The sequence below is a fragment of the Microcaecilia unicolor genome, chromosome 2 (genome assembly GCF_901765095.1).
Source record: "Microcaecilia unicolor chromosome 2, aMicUni1.1, whole genome shotgun sequence".
In the NCBI taxonomy this organism is placed as follows: Eukaryota; Metazoa; Chordata; class Amphibia; order Gymnophiona; family Siphonopidae; genus Microcaecilia; species Microcaecilia unicolor.
The window spans coordinates 464,311,233-464,332,940 of NC_044032.1; positions in this window are offsets into that span (position 1 = coordinate 464,311,233).

A 21,708-nucleotide genomic window follows, 5' to 3' on the forward strand; every position below is an offset into this window, starting at 1 on the left:
AGGGCTCAAAAGTTCTTTAAGATTACACCTTCTAGAAAAATCAATTCTCAGTCGGTGCTGATAAAAAATCTCATGTGTCTGCATGATATCCCTTATAATCTTAGCCACCTCTTCCCCTCTCTTTGAATATCTTAATACAAAAGTGTCCACTGTATTACCATCTGTCATGGTCTTGTAATTATCAAACAGTAGGTCTCTGTTGTTATATTTTGTCCTCTGGTATGCATTCCTTACTATTCCAGACGCATATCTTCTTTTCACTAAAGAGGTACCCAGTTTCTTTGCTTGTTGCGTGAACATATTGTCATAATCACAGAACCTACGAAAACACAGAAATTGGGAGTATTTCAGGCTCTTCTTAAGAAATCCTGGATGACAACTCCCATATTGAAGAATGGTGTTCCGGTCTGTGCTTTTCTTGTATACATTCGTGTAAAATCTCTGATCTTTAAAGGCTATATCCACATCCAGGAAATGTGTATTCGAAAACAAATATTCCAAAGTGAACTGAATGGCTAGATTACACTGGTTGAGCCAACCAACAAACTCCCCAAGAGAATCTATAGAGCCAGTCCATAGCATGAACACATCATCAATGAACCTTTTTCTGAATATGATGAACTTCAAATAAGGAGATCTTTTCAACCAAGTCTCCTCGAAATTGGCCATGAACAAATTTGCGATTGTGGTTGCAAAAGATGCACTCATCCCAACATCATTCAACAGAAGAAAGAAATCACTTTGTTATTGAAAAAACGTTCTTGCATCGCTATTCTTGTAAGTTCTACCAAAATAATCTGTCAGAACTTCCACCGGTTTAGGTCTCATAAGTGCATCATGTATCTCCATGAGTGTTTGATCTTTTGGGATCGAAGTGATTAATGACTTAATGTCCAAAGTAACTAGCAGAATTTCTGAATCATCTGGGAGAGCAACATCCTTCAGCATGTTCAAAGAATGTTTTGTGTAGATAGGACCAAGTAAGGGGAACTAGAGGCTTCAAAAAATAATCGATGAAGATACACAATGGTTCCAAAACCGAACTTCTTAAAGACAGAATAGGATGTCCAGGTGGGCTCTCCAGACACTTGTGAATCTTAGGTAGAGTGTTTAATACCGGCGCCACCGGGTATCTCACAGTCAGAAACCTAAACTCCTCTCATCTCCTGTCTTTCCATTCTTCCCCCACATCTGTCTCTTATTTTGATCTTCTCCTTCAGCATTTTTCTTAATTTCATTGTTTTTTGTTTATTCACTCAAAGTTCAGTCTGCTTCTAACTTTCCAATTCTCCGTCTCCATCTTTTTTACTTTCTAACTAACTTTCAACTTTCTATCTCCTTCTCTCAATTTCTTCCCAACCTATCTCGACTCTAACCCTAGCCCTCTCATTTCCTATTTCATTCCTTTCTCAGACTATTTCCTTCTCTTTCATTTACTTCCCGATATCCCTTTTACTCCCCCTTTCTCCTCTCCACTTCCAGTTCAGCATCTTCATCTCTCTCTCTTTCTGTCCACATCCCTGTGTTGTCAAGCATGTCCATCCAGTACCTATATTCTTAGTGGGCTTCTGAGGACGTCCCACCCCCTGGTGGCCATTTCCTATTTTAATGGGGTTAGAATGCCAGCAGAGCCCTGCTGTATGCCGACACTGTAAACCTCTGCATGGTGCTTGAAAGTTTCTCCTATTACTATTCTTGTTGCTACAGCCTGACTAGAAAAGGAGCCATCACAAGTGGGGGGGGGGGGGGGGGGGGGGGGAGTAGCAATGTTTGAGTGGAGAGACTACAGCAAAGGGGAATAAATCAAAGATGGCTGAAAATGTCCCTAACAGTTAATATGGTGGTTTCTCATTTAACATGCCATAATTTTGGCAGTTAGCATGCATTAGGTCCAAAACCTCATGACAACTGATAATATTCAACTGTACACAGTGGTAGGGGATGATTCTGCTGCTTCAGTAAAAAACAAAATCCACTAATATGCTTATATGTTGCTAGTCAGAACTGGTTGAGGTCAAACAAGTTGATTCTCAATTCTGTGAGACTTTTGTAGCTCTTTGTATATTAATCTCCCCAAGAGAAAAATATGGAAGCTTCAGGTAATTCACAATATAACTGACCATAGTCAGCAGAGTAAGTCAAGGTGCCTGAGCCATTTCTTTATTTTATTTTTTAATAAGAGGACAAAGGGGGGACAGACTTTTAAAATAATGACTGCCATCTCCTTAGTATGATATTAATTATGCAAGGGTTAATAAAACAAATCAGAAATTAACTTGATGTTGAATGAAAAAGGAAGTTTAATCAGCTACATGCCAAAAATGAAATCTGGTTTAACTGGTTAGACAACTTTAAGTGGAATCCTTCATGTTGTTGAATTAATATATCTTTAACATGGAGTTCTTTAATAAGTAAGCTGTTTGTATTTAGTTGCCGTGCAGACTTTGTAGTAAATGTATTGGTCCCTGAAGACAGCTGGAATCTTTGAGGTACCTCTTCCTGAACAACAACAACAAAAAAAGAAAGTTGTACATGATCTTTTGAGACTTTCTTCAGAGAGGTCCTTTCTTCAGTTGTGACCTTTACCTTCAGATGGGTATTTACTTGGAGATTATTATGTCTGACTTTCTGCATTTTTAGCACTTTGTGCAGTCTCTCGTTATCACTAAAAAGGGCTGACATTGAAACTAGAGTTTGTTCCCAGACTGATCACAAAAAGAAAATAACTTCATAGACGCACATAAAAATAAAAGGAAATTGGAGATCTGTGAGGCAATCTGAGTTGTGTAAACTAAAAAAAAAAAAAAAAAAAAGCTTTCAACTCAATAATAAAATGTGTTTTCTCACAGAATAAATTGTCTTAGGATCATTTTTATATAAAAAGAATAGCTTAATGCGTTTATATAAGAAAAATAAAAACCCTTCTTTCAGAATTGCAGTCCTGAAAGATGTTTTTTTTTGTCTTATATAATTGCATTAAGCTATTCTTTTTACATAAAAATGATCCTAAGCCAATAGAAATGTCAGGGCAGAGATACAAATGGGGCCAAAAAGAAAAGACAGACAAGGTCTCATTTGCATCCCTGCCCTGATGTTTCCAGTTTCTTCTTTTAAGATTCGGTTTTGAGCTCTCCCTTTCTCCTTATCTTGTTGTTTGATTATGCCTCCATATTCAGTTCTTTTAAAGGTTATAACTCTGTTTATTTGGGTGTTAACATGGTTTCAAAGATGCTTGCTGCTAATTTTATAGTTTCTCGTTGTACCTCTTGCACCTTTTTTTCATTTTTTCTAACCCAATGTAAGCCGGAAGAGTTTTATATTTAAGGGGTTGAGAGTATTTGTTTACGTGTCTGGGAGCCAGGCCTTAATTTATAGACAAAAAAGGAAGTGGAACTGTGGAGCAGGGCAGGTGGGCAGGGGCAGCAACAACAGGAAAAGAGGGACTGAATTATGTGGAGGGGCATAATTGAACGGAGCGCCCAAGTTTTCCTGAGGGTGTCCTCGCAGGATGTCCTTGCGAAAGGGCAGGGAAACTCGTATTATCGAAACAAGATGGGCGTCCATCTTTCGTTTCGATATTACGGTCAGGGACGCCCAAATCTCAACATTTAGGTCGACCTTAGAGATGGTTGTCCCCGGTTTTCAGCGATAATGGAAACCGAGGATGCCCATCTCAGAAACGACCAAATCCAAGCCATTTGGTCGTGGGAGGAGCTGGCATTCGTAGTGCACTGGTCCCCCTGACATGCCAGGACACCAACCGGGCACCCTAGGGGGCACTGCAGTCGACTTAAGAAATTGCTCCCAGGTGCATAGTTCCCTTGGGTGCTGAGCCCCCTCAAACCCCCTCCAAAACCCACTACCCACAACTGTACAACACTACCATAGCCCTAAGGGGTGAAGGGGGCAACTACATGTGGGTACAGTGGGTTTGTGGTGGGTTTTGAAGGGCTCACATTTACTAGCACAAGTGTAACAGGTGGGGGGGGATGGGCCTGGGTCCGCCTGCCTGAAGTGCACTGCACCCACTAAAACTGCTCCAGGGACCTGCATACTGCTGTCATGGAGCTAGGTATGACATTTGAAGCTGGCATAGAGGCTGGCAAAAAATATTTTTTAAGTTTTTTTTTTTTTTAGGGTGGGAGGGGGTTAGTGACCACTGGGGGAGTATGGGGAGGTCATCCCCGATTCCCTCCGGAGGTGATCTGGTCAGTTCGGGCACCTTTTTGAGGCTTGGTCTCAAGAAAAAACGGACCAAGTAAAGTCGGCCAAGTGCTCATCAGGGACGCCCTTCTTTTTTCCATTATTGGCCGAGGACGCCCATGTGTTAAACACACCCCAGTCCCGCCTTCATTATGCTTCTGACGCCCCCGTGAACTTTGGTCATCCCCGCAACACGTCACCCCTGTTTCTCCTTTCCTCTTAGATATACATGTTCAGGTCAGCAAATCTCTCCTCTTACAGTTTGCAACTCAAATCCCGTACAATTTTTGTAGCTTTTCTTTGCACCACGTCCAGTCTTTTTTTTTTTTTTTTATTATATGTTTTATTTAACATCCATCTATTTAAACAATAAATATTGGATACAGAAATATGATAATTTCACAACTTAATGGAAAAAATTAGTTTCATTTAGACCACTACTTAAGACAAGATACAAGGCAAAAATATTAGGAAAAAGAAAACAAATAAGAGCAGGATCAAAAAAGGCAATCCGCAGCCAGACTTCAGCGAGTTCTCACACCCTATTGGGTTATCTGAGTCGAAGATTCTACACTTTCTTTAGAAATCAAAAATTCCTTCAATTTCTTGGGATCCATAAACATATATGTAACAGAATTTAATGTTATTATACAACGACAAGGAAAAACTAATTTAAACAATCCTCCCACGCGTCCAGTCTTTTTACATCTTTAGCAAGATACGGCCTCCAAAACTGAACACAATACTCCAAGTGGGGACTCACCAACGACTTGTAGAGGGATATCAACATCTCATTCTATGCTCTGCTCCAGGATCACTCCATCTCATCCTGCACTTTGCAGGCTTTCTGAAAGAGTGGTACTGAAGCAAACATTCCTGTTGCTCTGGAGTCTGTAAAGAAGTGCATTCCAGATTGTTCCCCCAGAAATTATCCTTGCTGGGAGCAAAATAACTTTCTAAAAATGTAACAAAATGGGATCAAATAAGGCATGGGGAAAAACTGATGAAAAAACATCCCATTAGAAAATGCCCCCCCCCCCCCCCCCCCCAAAAAAAACACAAAAAACTGGCCAGTTCATTTGTATAGGAGAAAAAGTTTGATTATGCGCATAGAAACTTTCTCGGTGTTTCACTGAACCTGAGAATTCATCCTTTCAAACTCCCTTGTTCTCTACTCTCCCTCTGATCCACAACTTCTCCATCCGCAACTAGCCCCATTTCCCAGGATTATGAAACCCTGTTCCAGATGGGCTGGAGGAGGAGGCAGCATGAGTATTGTAGCAGGGTAGATTCTCATATGCATTTGCTCATAGGGAGGTCCCCACATCCATCTGTGTGGGACATGTGCCAGTCAAGGCCCAGAAGTCTGCACTAGGAGCCTCAAACCACACAGAGGCTGCCTCCAGCCCCTCAAACTACCCGAAATGATCCTTTAATTTCCCCCCAACAACTACCACCTTACCTCCAGAAGTAGCCCTATAGCAAATCCCATCCCTTCTACTATTCTACCACACAGAGTGATCTCCACCCCGATAATAATCCCCAACCCTAAAACTACTCCACCACCTAGATCTACCCTCATCCCCAGCTACCCCACCCTAATACTACAGCCCAGCTACCTCGTACTATCTGTCCTGGAAAACAAAGACACACATATACAAGTTGGAAAGAATTCTACGAGCCATGCTCCTTATGCTTATTCTATTTGTTTCTATTTTCAATTCTTTAGTTCACAGTTTTGCTGCCCATTCTCAATTTCTCATGACTCAGTTTTCATTCTTCAGTGAAGGCTCCTTTAACACAAAAAATAAATGTAGGACTTCATTCCCCCCAAATCAGGGCTGGAAAATATTTTCAGGAGAAAAGTTATTGGTTAGCTTAGCTGACTTAAATTAGTCAAAGCCATTGTTCAAAACATGGTTTAGGTGCCCTGCATATCTCAGCAAGTGGTTACTGAAATGGTCAATGATCTTCATCATAGAGCATATGGAGACAGACCTAAAATATTTAAAATAATTTTATCATAAATGTATAGGAAACAGGCCTCTATCAGTGAAAAGGAAGGTCTGGAACATGGGGTCATGGGATGAGGGTGAAGGTGCTGGATGAGGAAAGGCTACAGAAGTTAGGGCTCTTCAACTTGGAGATATGATTGAGGTCTACAGAATCCTGAGTGTGTAGAATAGGTAAAAGTGAATAGATTTTTTTACTCTTTCAAAAAGTACAAAGACCAGGGGACAGTCAATTATTTTATTACATTTGTACCCCACGCTGTCCCACTCATGGCAGGCTCAATGTGGCTTATGTGGGGCAATAGAGGGTTAAGTGACTTGCCCAGAGTCACAAGGAGCTGCCTGTGCCTGAAGTGGGAATTAAACTCAGTTTCTCAATTCCCCAGGACCAAAGTCCACCACCCTAACCATTAGGCCACTCCTCCACTAAAATTGCATGGAAATACTTTTAAGACAAATAGGAGGAATGCTTCAAAGAATAGTTAAGCTCTGGAACTTGTTTTTGGAGGATGTGGTAACAGTGGTTAGTGTAGCTGGGTTTAAAAAAGGTTTGGACAAGTTCCTGGAGGAAAAGTCCATAGTTTATTGAGATGGATATAGGCAGTGGTGTTCTGGTAAATTTTTAACACAGGCTCTTTCCCCAGTCCACCTCTGCGCCCCCCCCCCCCCCCAAATTGCAGAGCTGGCTATGCCCAGGGAGAGAGTTAGTAAAATTTTAACAACAGGCTCTCTGGGCATAGCCAGCCCTGCAATTTGGGTGGGTGGGTGGGGGGGGGGGGGGGGGAACTCAACACCCCCACCCGTGCAGGCACGCTATACATACGCTTATTTAAAAATATAAGAAAACCAATATGGGCTGCATTAGGGGCTTATGGCCCATTTATGTTTAAACAAAAGAAATCTGCATGAAACAAAATATTTATTTTTATTTTGACTAATAAAGCCACTTGCACCTGAAACATGTTCAAAAACAGAATAATCCATTTGTGTATCTAAAAGATAAACTTCTACAAAACAGATTAAGATCTGATTCCATGTGCCCCAATGAAAGGAGAGTTTAATTCAAGTTCCATTTAATTTCAATATATATTCCATCATCTTTATAACACCAGGCTTCCCAAGGTAGATTACAACAACAGTTAAGATGAACCCATCAGGAAACAGGATATCCTCACTGAAATTTGGCCATCTGTATCGTGTACAGTGTATTTAATTATTTATTATTATTAATTTTTTTTAGTGTAGAAAAATGAGCACAAAATACAGAGTTTAAAATTGCTATTTCTATCAGAATTTTTTAAAGATGTTTTAGTGATATTCAAGTGTTATTTCATGATATTTATATCTTATGGGAAGCTTTCAAATAAATTAAAAATCTGTTCAATAAAAAAAAAAAAAAAACTTTTGACCTCTACCTTTTAAGGCACTACTCCTATCCAATTGAAACAGCTTTAGACTTGTTAAAGATGGACAAACAATAAAGAACGACAATGTGGATGCAGCAGCTCATAGGTTTGCTTGCTTTGGATTGAGTGTACTAGAGATGACGGCTGTGCGGGGGAGTAGAAACAGAGATTAACCAAATTGGCTTCCTTGCTTACCGTAGAGTAGATAGGTGGCTCATCACTTCAAACCTCCTTGGTCTCGACGGTGTCCTTTGCCTGCCGTGTCCTGCCTACGCGGAAACAGCAAGTTGAATCAGAGTAGGCGGGACGTGGCAGCAGAAGGACCCCGACGCCGGCATCCTGTCCTTACCACTGCCTGCTGCAGGTACGGTAATGGTTCGGTCCGGAGGACGGCGGTGGGGGGGGGTAAAGGTTGAGGGAGGGAGCGGCGGCGGGGGGGGGGGGAGAGGTTGAGGGAGGGAGCGGATGCGGGAGGGAAGAAACTGAAAGGACAAAATGTTCAACGCATGGGGCGGGAAGGGCAACGATCAGGCCAGCAGCCAGCAGGGCTCTCCTCTATCCTCTCTGGCAGCTGAATTCTCAGGAGGACAGTGGCGGGGCAGCCAAGTTGAGGTTGGAGTCGGAGTGTTGGACCGTGCAGTACACAGCTCCATGACCAGCTGGGCTGTGATCAGGAGCGCTGCTGAGGTAAGCGAGCCAGCACACGAATCTCTTGCCTGCAGTGCAGCATGAGGAGGCAGGGTTGCCACACACCACGCATGCACCAATATCAGGTGACATGTTTGGGCATGCATGCCTCCAGCCTCCCGGTGCAAATAGTGAAAAAAAAAACCTTCACGTCCCGGCTGAGAGCACAACAACCGGCTCGTAAAATTCTTCAAAAATTAACAACCAGCTCTGCAGAGCCGGTGCGAGCCGGATCCAGCACACCACTGGATATAGGAAAACCACTGCTTGCTCTAGGATTGGTAGCATGGAATGTTGCTACTATTTGGGGTTCTGCCAGTTACTTGTGACCTGGATTAGCTACTTTTGGAAGCAGGATACTGGACTAGATGGACCATTGGTCTGACCCAGTATGGCTATTCCTATGTTCTTAATCTAAGGACGTATTTCTTTATAGGAAGGATGATAGGTGGATGGAAGGACCTCCCAGTGGAGACAAGGAGATCATCTGAATTCAAGAAAGCATGGGACAAGTACAGAGGATCTATGAGGAAGGGACCATAGAACTGAGCAGCTAGAGTGGACGGGTGAACTGGATAGGTATGTAACCTTAATCTGCCATTATTTTCTGTTTCAAGATACTGATGTTCAGATTGATCCATCCATACTCTGAACTGTGGAATACATTCTCCATCAACAAATAGGATGAATCAGCCACATTTCTTCCATCAGCCCTGTCCCAGATAATTCTCACAGAGCTCATACAAAAATGGAACATTTTTCTGAGCTGCTTTGGGACTTCTTGTATTGTTGCTACCTCATGAGTCTCCTCAGCCTAATTTTGTCCAAGCTATCACACACATGTAGTTTTTGATTCAGTGTAGTTTTAATCTTTGCTACTGAATTATTTTTTTCTTTTTCTGATTTTCTTTCCCTATCCATGGTCTTAACCTCCAAAAATAAAAATTCTTTTTCTTGTTGTATGCTGTCTAGGAATTGAGTTCAACCTAGCAAATTGCTATTTTGACATGCCTATGGGTTTTAAAAAATATGCCTCTGGGTGGAAAATAGCCTTCACAGACAACCACCAGAAGTGGTATCATTGTTTGTGACTGGACTACAGAGATCCGCCGAAACGGAGGAACGCTAGAATCCCACGACAGAACCACAGAAACAAACAGTGGAGAAAAGACCAGGCAATCCAGAGATGAACACGGGAACTTGACTGTTCAATTGAAGTTTATTGATAGGAGACTCGACACAGTACTGTGTTTCGGCCACAAGCCTGCCTCAGGAGTCTTCTTCAACAGACTTTTCTGTGTATGTCCCGAATGGTAAGAGATATCTATCGACAGTTGGGATCAAAATAACAAGGTGGTCTTAAAAAAGACCTTTGGGTACAAAGCTCCACAGTGTCTGATCCATATAAGTTGAGTAGACTAGCATAATGCCAAGAGGTAATTTTAGAACAGCCCTTTTACATGTGTGAAATGGCCTTTACACACGAAAAATCCTTTATAAAATGTATTTAACTTCATCTTGTTTATTAATATATATGCAGTGATACCTAAAGTTCTATATGGTTCACCAAACAACATACATAATTAAAATTGAACAGACTGACCAGACAACAGATCACCTTACCCTCCTGCTGCAATCTACACAAAGGGCCCTGTTTACTAAGGTGCGTTAGCGTTTTTAATGCGCCCACAATTAGCGCATGTACTAACCATGTAGGTGCCTATAGGGATATTGTAGGCACGTACATGGTTAATGCGCATTAAAAATGCTAACATGCCTATAACGCAGCTTAGTAAACAGGGCCCAAAGTTCATTAAGGAGCAACTAAAATCTATTCAATAGTAGAACTTAACTGTCTTAGGGGGTCTTTTACTAAGGTGCACTAGCTTTTTTAGCTCATGCTAAAAATCAGCTGGCACTAAATGCTGAGACGCCCATAGGAATATAGTGGGCGTCTTGATGTTTATTGCTAGCTGATTTTTAGCACAAGCTAAAAATGCTAGTGCACCTTAGTATAAGACCCGCTACTTTCCTTAATTCCTCCAAAGTGCAAGTGAACCCAACATTTAACACCATCAGCTGCTGCGTCATTTTGTAGTGGTGGAATTTGTCTTCAAGAAATGAAAATGTGCCAAGGAATACTCCCAACACTCCACTAGGAAATGATTAATAAACCCTGGATTTTTGAGTCACTTCTAGAATTGAAGCCCACCAACTTTGGGGTGCAGTATATGCACAAAATCCTCTGGAAGCCCAAATTTTTTAAATTTATAACATTTATAACCTGCACTATCTACTATTCTGGGTGGTTTACGATAGTAACATTCATAATAATATCAAAAACAGATAACATGTATAACATGCCATCTTAGTAACTGAATAATCACTATCATAACCATCACTACAAATCACTATCCATAAACATTATACAGTGGTAAAAGCCTGTTGAAAAAGAAAGGCCTTTATTTGCTTCCTAAAAGGAAGAATCAACTGAGTGTCATGTAATTGCTGTGGAAGACTATTCCATAATTTAGATGCTGCAGTTATAAATCTCTCAGTAAATATTTAATCTCACTTGGCAAAAAGATGGTATCTCAAGCAAGTTTTGATTCTGAGACTTCATTACATGGGTGGGAATATAGATTTTCAAAGTATTTGCAAGACATGCTGGTACTGATCATGCAACAATTTAAATACCTACAAAGCAACTTTAAAGTTAATTTGCCATACAATAGGCAGCAAGTGTAGCTTTTAAATAAGATGAAATATGTATAAAACATGAACAACCCACAATCAACCGAACTGTAGCATTCTGTGCTACTTGCAGTGTTCAAAGAGATCTGCTAGGAAGTCCCAAAAATAACACGTTACAGTAATCAAATAATGGAAATACATATGCCTGGAAAACTGTACAAAAATTATCACCATTCAAAAAATCATGCAGACTTCACAAACATTTCAATTAAAAAAATATCTTACACCTATAAGTGGTCTTAGGAGGAAAAGGATAAACAAATCATTTCACTAATGCTGAAGAGTGCAAAAAACCATCAAGTAAAATATTTACTAAGGGCCTGATATTCAGCTGTCGACGGCCAGCACATTTGCTGTCCGCTACCTGCATTAAACCCAGATATTCAATGTTGGGCCGTATCCATAGCAGATTAGTGTTTGTTCCTCACACTGGAGAAAACCTGTTTGGAAACAAGATTGGTGATCTTAATTAAAGGTCATAACTTCATACTTTCCTTGTCATCAAGCAGATGAAGCCATTACGTATGGGTTATGTCCATCAACCAGCAGGGGAGATAGAGAGCACTCAAACTTTCACAGTGCCCTCTTGGCCAGCTAGCTCCACTACCTCTTCAGTATTCTCTATCTCCCTTAGCAGGGTGGCTGCAGCTTGTTCGAGCTCCAGAAAAATCTGCCGGGAGGTGGTTCCTGGCTTGCCAGTTGTTAACCGGGGTGTTGGAGGCTATAGCAGCTTCACTTTAAAGGCACATAGGTTAGCCCTTTCCCTGCCTTACCCATACCTCTGTGGATGTGGACATATTGCCTTGCTTTCCCTGTCCTTACCCACCAACAGTGGATGCAGGCATATAGGTTCGCCCTTTCCCTGCCTTTCCCACTCATCTGAGCCTCCGGAGTCTTCAATACCTCTGCTTTCCTCACAGCTTAAAAAAAAAAAAAAAAGTCGCGTCGCGTTTTTAAACGCAGAGACGCTGGAACAGAGGTTTTTGACCTGATTTTCAGCAGGATCGTAGTTGTACACTAGATCCTTTGAGGTAAGAGTGTTTTCCAACTCCTCCAGGGTGGGCCCGCGATCGGGGCGATTTTGGCGCGAAACCGCCATTTTGGATTTTACCGCCGTTTTTTGGCGATGGCTGCGGACAATGTAAAGCGCTGTTCCACTTTTGGCAAGCGCAAATCAGCAGCAGGGCTCTGTAAATCGTGCTGTATTGGCGTAGGAGCAGGCCCGAGCATGGCGAACGATGTTTCTTCCCGCTCTGAGCTGGCAGCAGGCGCCATTTTGCTTACACCGCATGGCGCGGCCTCCGTGGACACGGAGAGACCTGAGCCGGGTGGGGCACCTCGAGATGAGGTTATTTCAGGAGTGGCTAGCACCGGACAGGATTTGGGTGCCCAGGGTGAGATTTTCTCCCCGGATTTTGTGCTTTTGCTGCATAAAGCATACATGATGAAAAGAGCCCTTCCTCAAGGGTCGCCTGAGGCTCCTCTGATTGCCCCCTCGATGGATTCTGGCCTGGGACTGCCCAGTGAGGCTTTTTTCCCGGATGCTTGGCCTAAAGATAAGCGCAGAAGGGTTAATTCCCCTTCAGATTGTGGTGCACTTTTTCCCCCCCGTGGTCGGGGTGTGAGGATTCGGAGAACTCTGACAGACGTTCTTGGTCTGAGGAACCAGAGTCAGGTGCGGATTTACCACAGGATCTGGATGATCCCTCCGCGGTGAGGATTTTCCACCGTGATGAACTGCCAGCGCTTATTTCAGATACCCTGCAGGCCCTGTCGATTGAAGATCCTGACAGTGGCATGGCCTCCTCGGGTAATCCCAGGATGGCGAGTACCAAGAAAGCTGCGCGGGCCTTCCCTTTGCATGACTCCATCCTAGAGCTTGTTTCGGCTCAGTGGGCTGACCCCGAGGGACCTTTGAGAGTTTCCAGGGCTATGGGGCAGTTATACCCTCTGCGTGAGGGACATATGGCTCGTTTTCAAATGCCTACAGTGGATGCCCTAGTCACTGCGGTGACAAAGAGAACTACCCTCCCTGTTGAAGGAGGTGTTGCCCTGAAGGATGTTCAAGACCGTAGGCTGGAAACAGCGTTGAAACGGTCCTTTGAAATTGCAGGTCTCACTGTTCGGGCGTCTGCATGCAGCTGTTATGCTGTGAGAGCCTGCCTAGCTTGGCTGCAACAGGCAGTGGCTCAGCCCGGAGATGGAGCGGAGCCCTTCTTGGATGTGGCTCCGCGGATGGAGGTGGCCTTGTCCTTTCTGGCTGATGCCCTTTATGACCTTGTCAGAGCTTCGGCTAAACAAATGGCAGTAGCAATGGCGGCTTGCCGTCGTCTGTGGCTACGACACTGGGCAGCGGACATGGCCTCTAAGCAAAGGTTGGTGAAGTTGCCTTTTCAAGGACTTCTCCTATTTGGTGAGGAGTTACAGAAAATTGTGAAAGGCCTGGGTGATCCAAAACCCCAGCGCTTGTACGAAGATAGGCAGAGGCCTTCCTCTAAGGGCCAGGTGGTCCACTCCTCGTACAGACCCGTGAAGCTAGAAAGTACCGCCCGGGGCGTTCTGCTGGGTTCACGTCACGTGCCCGTGGTCAGCAGAGGAACTCCTTTCGCTCGGACAAGCGTTCCGCAGCCGGTGGCTCAAGACCAGGAGTTCAGGGGCGACCCTCTCAATGATGGTGCGCCGGCCCTCTCCTCGATGCCTGTCATCGGAGGACGGCTTTCCCTCTTTGTCGAGGAGTGGGCCAAGATTTCCTCAGATCAGTGGGTTCTGGACCTGATCAGAAATGGATACAGAATAGAATTCAACGCCCCAGTAAGAGACGTGTTTGTGGAGTCCCGATGCGGTTCTGCTGTCAAACGGGCGGTGGTGGAGGAGACTTTACAAGGTCTGATTCAGTTAGGGGCAGTGACCCCGGTGCCTCCCGCCGAGCAAGGCTGCGGCCGATACTCCATCTACTTTGTGGTGCCGCGAAAAGGTGGGTCCTTTCGCCCTATTCTGGACTTAAAAGAAGTGAACAAGTCCCTGAGAGTGCGGCATTTCCACATGGAATCCCTGCGCTCCGTCATTGCGGCGGTTCAGCCAGGAGAATTTCTCACGTCTCTAGACCTGAAAGAAGCTTACTTGCACATACCGATTTGGCCCCCGCACCAGAAGTTTCTGAGGTTTGCGGTGTTGGGAAAACATTTCCAGTTCAGGGCCTTGCCTTTTGGCCTCGCCACAGCTCCCCGAACCTTTTCGAAGGTAATGGTGGTAGTAGCTGCTTTTCTCAGGCGAGAAGGTATCAGGGTTCACCGGTACCTAGACGACTGGCTCATCAGAGCAGACTCTGCAACAGAGAGCTTACAAGCTACAGCCAGAGTGGTCTCAGTACTGCAATCTCTAGGCTGGGTCGTCAATATGGCCAAAAGTCACCTGTCCCCTTCACAATCTCTAGAGTTTTTGGGGGCCAGGTTCGACACAGTCTCGGGCTATGTGTTCCTACCCGAGCCAAGGCGGTGCAAGCTTCAGAATCAGGTCCGTCTGCTCCTGAGGATGCCCCGCCTGCGAGCTTGGGACATTGTCCAGCTGCTGGGATCGATGACAGCCACGATGGAAGTGGTACCCTGGGCGAGAGCGCACCTGAGACCTCTACAGTATTCCCTACTCCGGAGATGGTCTCCTATTTCTCAGGATTACCAATGCAGACTTACTTGGCTCCCTGCGGCCCGTCTCAGCATGGAGTGGTGGCTCTCGGACAGCATGCTGCGGCGAGGAATGCCGCTGACGCTCCCCGTTTGGTGCCTAGTGGTAACAGATGCCAGCCTGAAGGGCTGGGGCGCACACTGCAAGGGGAAGCATGCCCAGGATCTATGGACACCCGAGGAGTCGGAGTGGTCCATCAACCGCCTAGAGTTGAAAGCGGTGTTTCAGGCGCTTCTGGCCTTTCAAGTGACCCTGGAAGGATTGGCTGTCAGAGTAATGTCGGACAACACGACAATGGTGGCCTATATAAATCGACAAGGCGGAACAAGGTGCAGAGCACTAGCCGCGCAGGCCGAACTGATTTGCCACTGGGCCGAGCTGTATCTTCAGTGTCTGTCGGCAGCTCATATTGCAGGCCGATTATCTGAGCAGGCATCAGATCGATCCAGCAGAATGGAATCTGGCAGACGAAGTATTCCTGCAGATCTGTGCCAAATGGGGCAAGCCCGTGATGGATCTAATGGCGACAAGTGCCAATACCAAAGTCCCGTGCTTCTTCAGCAGACGGAGAGATCCTCGCTCGGCGGGGTTGGATGCCTTGGCTCAACCCTGGCCTCCGGGTCTACTTTATGTGTTTCCCTCATGGCCCTTGATAGGGCGCCTGCTCTTGCGGATTCAGCTGCACCCAGGAGAAGTGGTCCTCATGGCCCCGGATTGGCCAAGGAGACCTTGGTATGCAGACCTCCGACAGATGCTCCTGGAGGCTCCTCTGCCGTTACCTCTGGTACCGAACCTGTTGACTCAGGGACCGGTAGCCATGGAGGACGCCGGCTGCTTTGGTCTTACGGCATGGCTATTGAGAGGGCGCAATTGAGGGATAAAGGTTATTCCAATAAAGTTATTTCCACTCTCCTGCAAGCCCGCAAGCGGTCCACTTCCGTGGCTTATGCAAGGATTTGGTGCCTGTTTGAGTCTTGGTGTGCTTCCAGAGCCATTGTTCCAATGCGGGCTCCTGTCTCGCCGATTCTGGACTTTTTGCAGGAAGGTGTACAAAAAGGCTTGGCCTATAATTCCCTGCGGGTGCAGGTGGCAGCGTTGGCCTCCCTTCGTGGTAAGGTGGAAGGCGTGTCTTTGGCTGCTCACCCAGATGTGGCACGTTTTCTTAGAGGGGTGCTTTGGCTCCGACCTCCAGTGCGAGCACCCTGTCCAGCTTGGAACCTGGGACTAGTTTTGAAAACCCTGCAGGCATCTCCTTTTGAGCCGCTTCGGCGAGCATCGGAGAAAGACTTGACACTGAAGGCCGTTTTTCTGGTGGCCATTACCTCGGCGAGACGGGTGTCAGAGCTCCAGGCGCTGTCCTGTAGAGACCCATTTCTGCAATTTTCAGAGTCCGGAGTCATGGTTCGGACCGTGCCTTCCTTTATGCCTAAGGTGGTTTCAGCCTTTCACTTAAACCAGCCTATTTTCTTGCCCTCTTTTTCAGAGGAAGAGTTTCCAGAATCTTTTGGGCAGCTGCACCTTTTGGATGTGCGCAGGACTCTGCTGCAGTATCTGCGAGTTACTAACTCTTTCAGGACTTCTGATCATCTGTTTGTTTTGCTATCCGGTTCTCGCAGAGGGTCTCCAGCGTCTAAAGCCACTATTGCCCGCTGGCTCAAAGAAACTATCTTTTCAGCTTATCTGCTGGCCGGCAGGGTTCCGCCTGTAGCCTTTAAGGCACATTCTACTAGAGCGATTTCTTCCTCTTGGGCTGAAACTGGAGCACTCTCTCTTCAAGAGATATGCAGTGCAGCAACATGGGCTTCTAAGCTCTCCTTTGCCCGACATTACAGGCTGGATGTGGCTGCCAGGAGGGATGCGCGTTTTGGTGCACAAGTGCTAGCGCGTGGTGTGGCTTGTTTCCACCCTATCTAGGGATTGCTTTGTTACATCCCATATGTAATGGCTTCATCTGCTTGATGACAAGGAAGGGAAAATTAGGTTCTTACCTTGGTAATTTTCTTTCCTTTAGTCATAGCAGATGAAGCCATGAGCCCTCCCTGTATGATTGTCTGTATGCTGTGAATCTGTTTTTCAGGTTCTGTTCTAATTTCCTGACGTTCCTTCCTTGGGAGAAAGTTGGAAAACAATCTTCAGGATTCATGTTCAGTTTAAATTTAGGAGGATGTGTTCATTCCCTCCAGCATGTTTTTTTTTGGAGAATGTGTTGATTCTCTCCAGGAGGCGCGTGTGTTCCCCTCCAGTTCTATAAATAGGAGGATGAGTTCATTCTCTCCAGTTTGTTGGGAGGATGTGTGATTCCCTCCAGGAGGCGCGTGTGTTCCCCTCCACTTATACAATAAGGAGGATGAGTTTATTCCCTCCAGGAGGAAGTGCATTCCCTCCTTTATGAGTTCATGCCCTTGTGATGGGCCATCGTTCGCTGTGAGGAAAGCTCTTGTGATTCCCATTGCGGTTTGCCATACTGCTTTGGAAGCTTCAAATACCGAAGAGGCAGTGGAGCTAGCTGGCCAAGAGGGCACTGTGAAAGTTTGAGTGCTCTCTATCTCCCCTGCTGGTTGATGGACATAACCCATACGTAATGGCTTCATCTGCTATGACTAAAGGCAAGATTGGTGATCTTAATTAAAGGTCATAACTTCATACTTTCCTTGTCATCAAGCAGATGAAGCCATTACGTATGGGTTATGTCCATCAACCAGCAGGGGAGATAGAGAGCACTCAAACTTTCACAGTGCCCTCTTGGCCAGCTAGCTCCACTACCTCTTCAGTATTCTCTATCTCCCTTAGCAGGGTGGCTGCAGCTTGTTCGAGCTCCAGAAAAATCTGCCGGGAGGTGGTTCCTGGCTTGCCAGTTGTTAACCGGGGTGTTGGAGGCTATAGCAGCTTCACTTTAAAGGCACATAGGTTAGCCCTTTCCCTGCCTTACCCATACCTCTGTGGATGTGGACATATTGCCTTGCTTTCCCTGTCCTTACCCACCAACAGTGGATGCAGGCATATAGGTTCGCCCTTTCCCTGCCTTTCCCACTCATCTGAGCCTCCGGAGTCTTCAATACCTCTGCTTTCCTCACAGCTTAAAAAAAAAAAAAAAAGTCGCGTCGCGTTTTTAAACGCAGAGACGCTGGAACAGAGGTTTTTGACCTGATTTTCAGCAGGATCGTAGTTGTACACTAGATCCTTTGAGGTAAGAGTGTTTTCCAACTCCTCCAGGGTGGGCCCGCGATCGGGGCGATTTTGGCGCGAAACCGCCATTTTGGATTTTACCGCCGTTTTTTTGGCGATGGCTGCGGACAATGTAAAGCGCTGTTCCACTTTTGGCAAGCGCAAATCAGCAGCAGGGCTCTGTAAATCGTGCTGTATTGGCGTAGGAGCAGGCCCGAGCATGGCGAACGATGTTTCTTCCCGCTCTGAGCTGGCAGCAGGCGCCATTTTGCTTACACCGCATGGCGCGGCCTCCGTGGACACGGAGAGACCTGAGCCGGGTGGGGCACCTCGAGATGAGGTTATTTCAGGAGTGGCTAGCACCGGACAGGATTTGGGTGCCCAGGGTGAGATTTTCTCCCCGGATTTTGTGCTTTTGCTGCATAAAGCATACATGATGAAAAGAGCCCTTCCTCAAGGGTCGCCTGAGGCTCCTCTGATTGCCCCCTCGATGGATTCTGGCCTGGGACTGCCCAGTGAGGCTTTTTTCCCGGATGCTTGGCCTAAAGATAAGCGCAGAAGGGTTAATTCCCCTTCAGATTGTGGTGCACTTTTTCCCCCCCGTGGTCGGGGTGTGAGGATTCGGAGAACTCTGACAGACGTTCTTGGTCTGAGGAACCAGAGTCAGGTGCGGATTTACCACAGGATCTGGATGATCCCTCCGCGGTGAGGATTTTCCACCGTGATGAACTGCCAGCGCTTATTTCAGATACCCTGCAGGCCCTGTCGATTGAAGATCCTGACAGTGGCATGGCCTCCTCGGGTAATCCCAGGATGGCTAGTACCAAGAAAGCTGCTCGGGCCTTCCCTTTGCATGACTCCATCCTAGAGCTTGTTTCGGCTCAGTGGGCTGACCCCGAGGGACCTTTGAGAGTTTCCAGGGCTATGGGGCAGTTATACCCTCTGCGTGAGGGACATATGGCTCGTTTTCAAATGCCTACAGTGGATGCCCTAGTCACTGCGGTGACAAAGAGAACTACCCTCCCTGTTGAAGGAGGTGTTGCCCTGAAGGATGTTCAAGACCGTAGGCTGGAAACAGCGTTGAAACGGTCCTTTGAAATTGCAGGTCTCACTGTTCGGGCGTCTGCATGCAGCTGTTATGCTGTGAGAGCCTGCCTAGCTTGGCTGCAACAGGCAGTGGCTCAGCCCGGAGATGGAGCGGAGCCCTTCTTGGATGTGGCTCCGCGGATGGAGGTGGCCTTGTCCTTTCTGGCTGATGCCCTTTATGACCTTGTCAGAGCTTCGGCTAAACAAATGGCAGTAGCAATGGCGGCTTGCCGTCGTCTGTGGCTACGACACTGGGCAGCGGACATGGCCTCTAAGCAAAGGTTGGTGAAGTTGCCTTTTCAAGGACTTCTCCTATTTGGTGAGGAGTTACAGAAAATTGTGAAAGGCCTGGGTGATCCAAAACCCCAGCGCTTGTACGAAGATAGGCAGAGGCCTTCCTCTAAGGGCCAGGTGGTCCACTCCTCGTACAGACCCGTGAAGCTAGAAAGTACCGCCCGGGGCGTTCTGCTGGGTTCACGTCACGTGCCCGTGGTCAGCAGAGGAACTCCTTTCGCTCGGACAAGCGTTCCGCAGCCGGTGGCTCAAGACCAGGAGTTCAGGGGCGACCCTCTCAATGATGGTGCGCCGGCCCTCTCCTCGATGCCTGTCATCGGAGGACGGCTTTCCCTCTTTGTCGAGGAGTGGGCCAAGATTTCCTCAGATCAGTGGGTTCTGGACCTGATCAGAAATGGATACAGAATAGAATTCAACGCCCCAGTAAGAGACGTGTTTGTGGAGTCCCGATGCGGTTCTGCTGTCAAACGGGCGGTGGTGGAGGAGACTTTACAAGGTCTGATTCAGTTAGGGGCAGTGACCCCGGTGCCTCCCGCCGAGCAAGGCTGCGGCCGATACTCCATCTACTTTGTGGTGCCGCGAAAAGGTGGGTCCTTTCGCCCTATTCTGGACTTAAAAGAAGTGAACAAGTCCCTGAGAGTGCGGCATTTCCACATGGAATCCCTGCGCTCCGTCATTGCGGCGGTTCAGCCAGGAGAATTTCTCACGTCTCTAGACCTGAAAGAAGCTTACTTGCACATACCGATTTGGCCCCCGCACCAGAAGTTTCTGAGGTTTGCGGTGTTGGGAAAACATTTCCAGTTCAGGGCCTTGCCTTTTGGCCTCGCCACAGCTCCCCGAACCTTTTCGAAGGTAATGGTGGTAGTAGCTGCTTTTCTCAGGCGAGAAGGTATCAGGGTTCACCGGTACCTAGACGACTGGCTCATCAGAGCAGACTCTGCAACAGAGAGCTTACAAGCTACAGCCAGAGTGGTCTCAGTACTGCAATCTCTAGGCTGGGTCGTCAATATGGCCAAAAGTCACCTGTCCCCTTCACAATCTCTAGAGTTTTTGGGGGCCAGGTTCGACACAGTCTCGGGCTATGTGTTCCTACCCGAGCCAAGGCGGTGCAAGCTTCAGAATCAGGTCCGTCTGCTCCTGAGGATGCCCCGCCTGCGAGCTTGGGACATTGTCCAGCTGCTGGGATCGATGACAGCCACGATGGAAGTGGTACCCTGGGCGAGAGCGCACCTGAGACCTCTACAGTATTCCCTACTCCGGAGATGGTCTCCTATTTCTCAGGATTACCAATGCAGACTTACTTGGCTCCCTGCGGCCCGTCTCAGCATGGAGTGGTGGCTCTCGGACAGCATGCTGCGGCGAGGAATGCCGCTGACGCTCCCCGTTTGGTGCCTAGTGGTAACAGATGCCAGCCTGAAGGGCTGGGGCGCACACTGCAAGGGGAAGCATGCCCAGGATCTATGGACACCCGAGGAGTCGGAGTGGTCCATCAACCGCCTAGAGTTGAAAGCGGTGTTTCAGGCGCTTCTGGCCTTTCAAGTGACCCTGGAAGGATTGGCTGTCAGAGTAATGTCGGACAACACGACAATGGTGGCCTATATAAATCGACAAGGCGGAACAAGGTGCAGAGCACTAGCCGCGCAGGCCGAACTGATTTGCCACTGGGCCGAGCTGTATCTTCAGTGTCTGTCGGCAGCTCATATTGCAGGCCGATTATCTGAGCAGGCATCAGATCGATCCAGCAGAATGGAATCTGGCAGACGAAGTATTCCTGCAGATCTGTGCCAAATGGGGCAAGCCCGTGATGGATCTAATGGCGACAAGTGCCAATACCAAAGTCCCGTGCTTCTTCAGCAGACGGAGAGATCCTCGCTCGGCGGGGTTGGATGCCTTGGCTCAACCCTGGCCTCCGGGTCTACTTTATGTGTTTCCCTCATGGCCCTTGATAGGGCGCCTGCTCTTGCGGATTCAGCTGCACCCAGGAGAAGTGGTCCTCATGGCCCCGGATTGGCCAAGGAGACCTTGGTATGCAGACCTCCGACAGATGCTCCTGGAGGCTCCTCTGCCGTTACCTCTGGTACCGAACCTGTTGACTCAGGGACCGGTAGCCATGGAGGACGCCGGCTGCTTTGGTCTTACGGCATGGCTATTGAGAGGGCGCAATTGAGGGATAAAGGTTATTCCAATAAAGTTATTTCCACTCTCCTGCAAGCCCGCAAGCGGTCCACTTCCGTGGCTTATGCAAGGATTTGGTGCCTGTTTGAGTCTTGGTGTGCTTCCAGAGCCATTGTTCCAATGCGGGCTCCTGTCTCGCCGATTCTGGACTTTTTGCAGGAAGGTGTACAAAAAGGCTTGGCCTATAATTCCCTGCGGGTGCAGGTGGCAGCGTTGGCCTCCCTTCGTGGTAAGGTGGAAGGCGT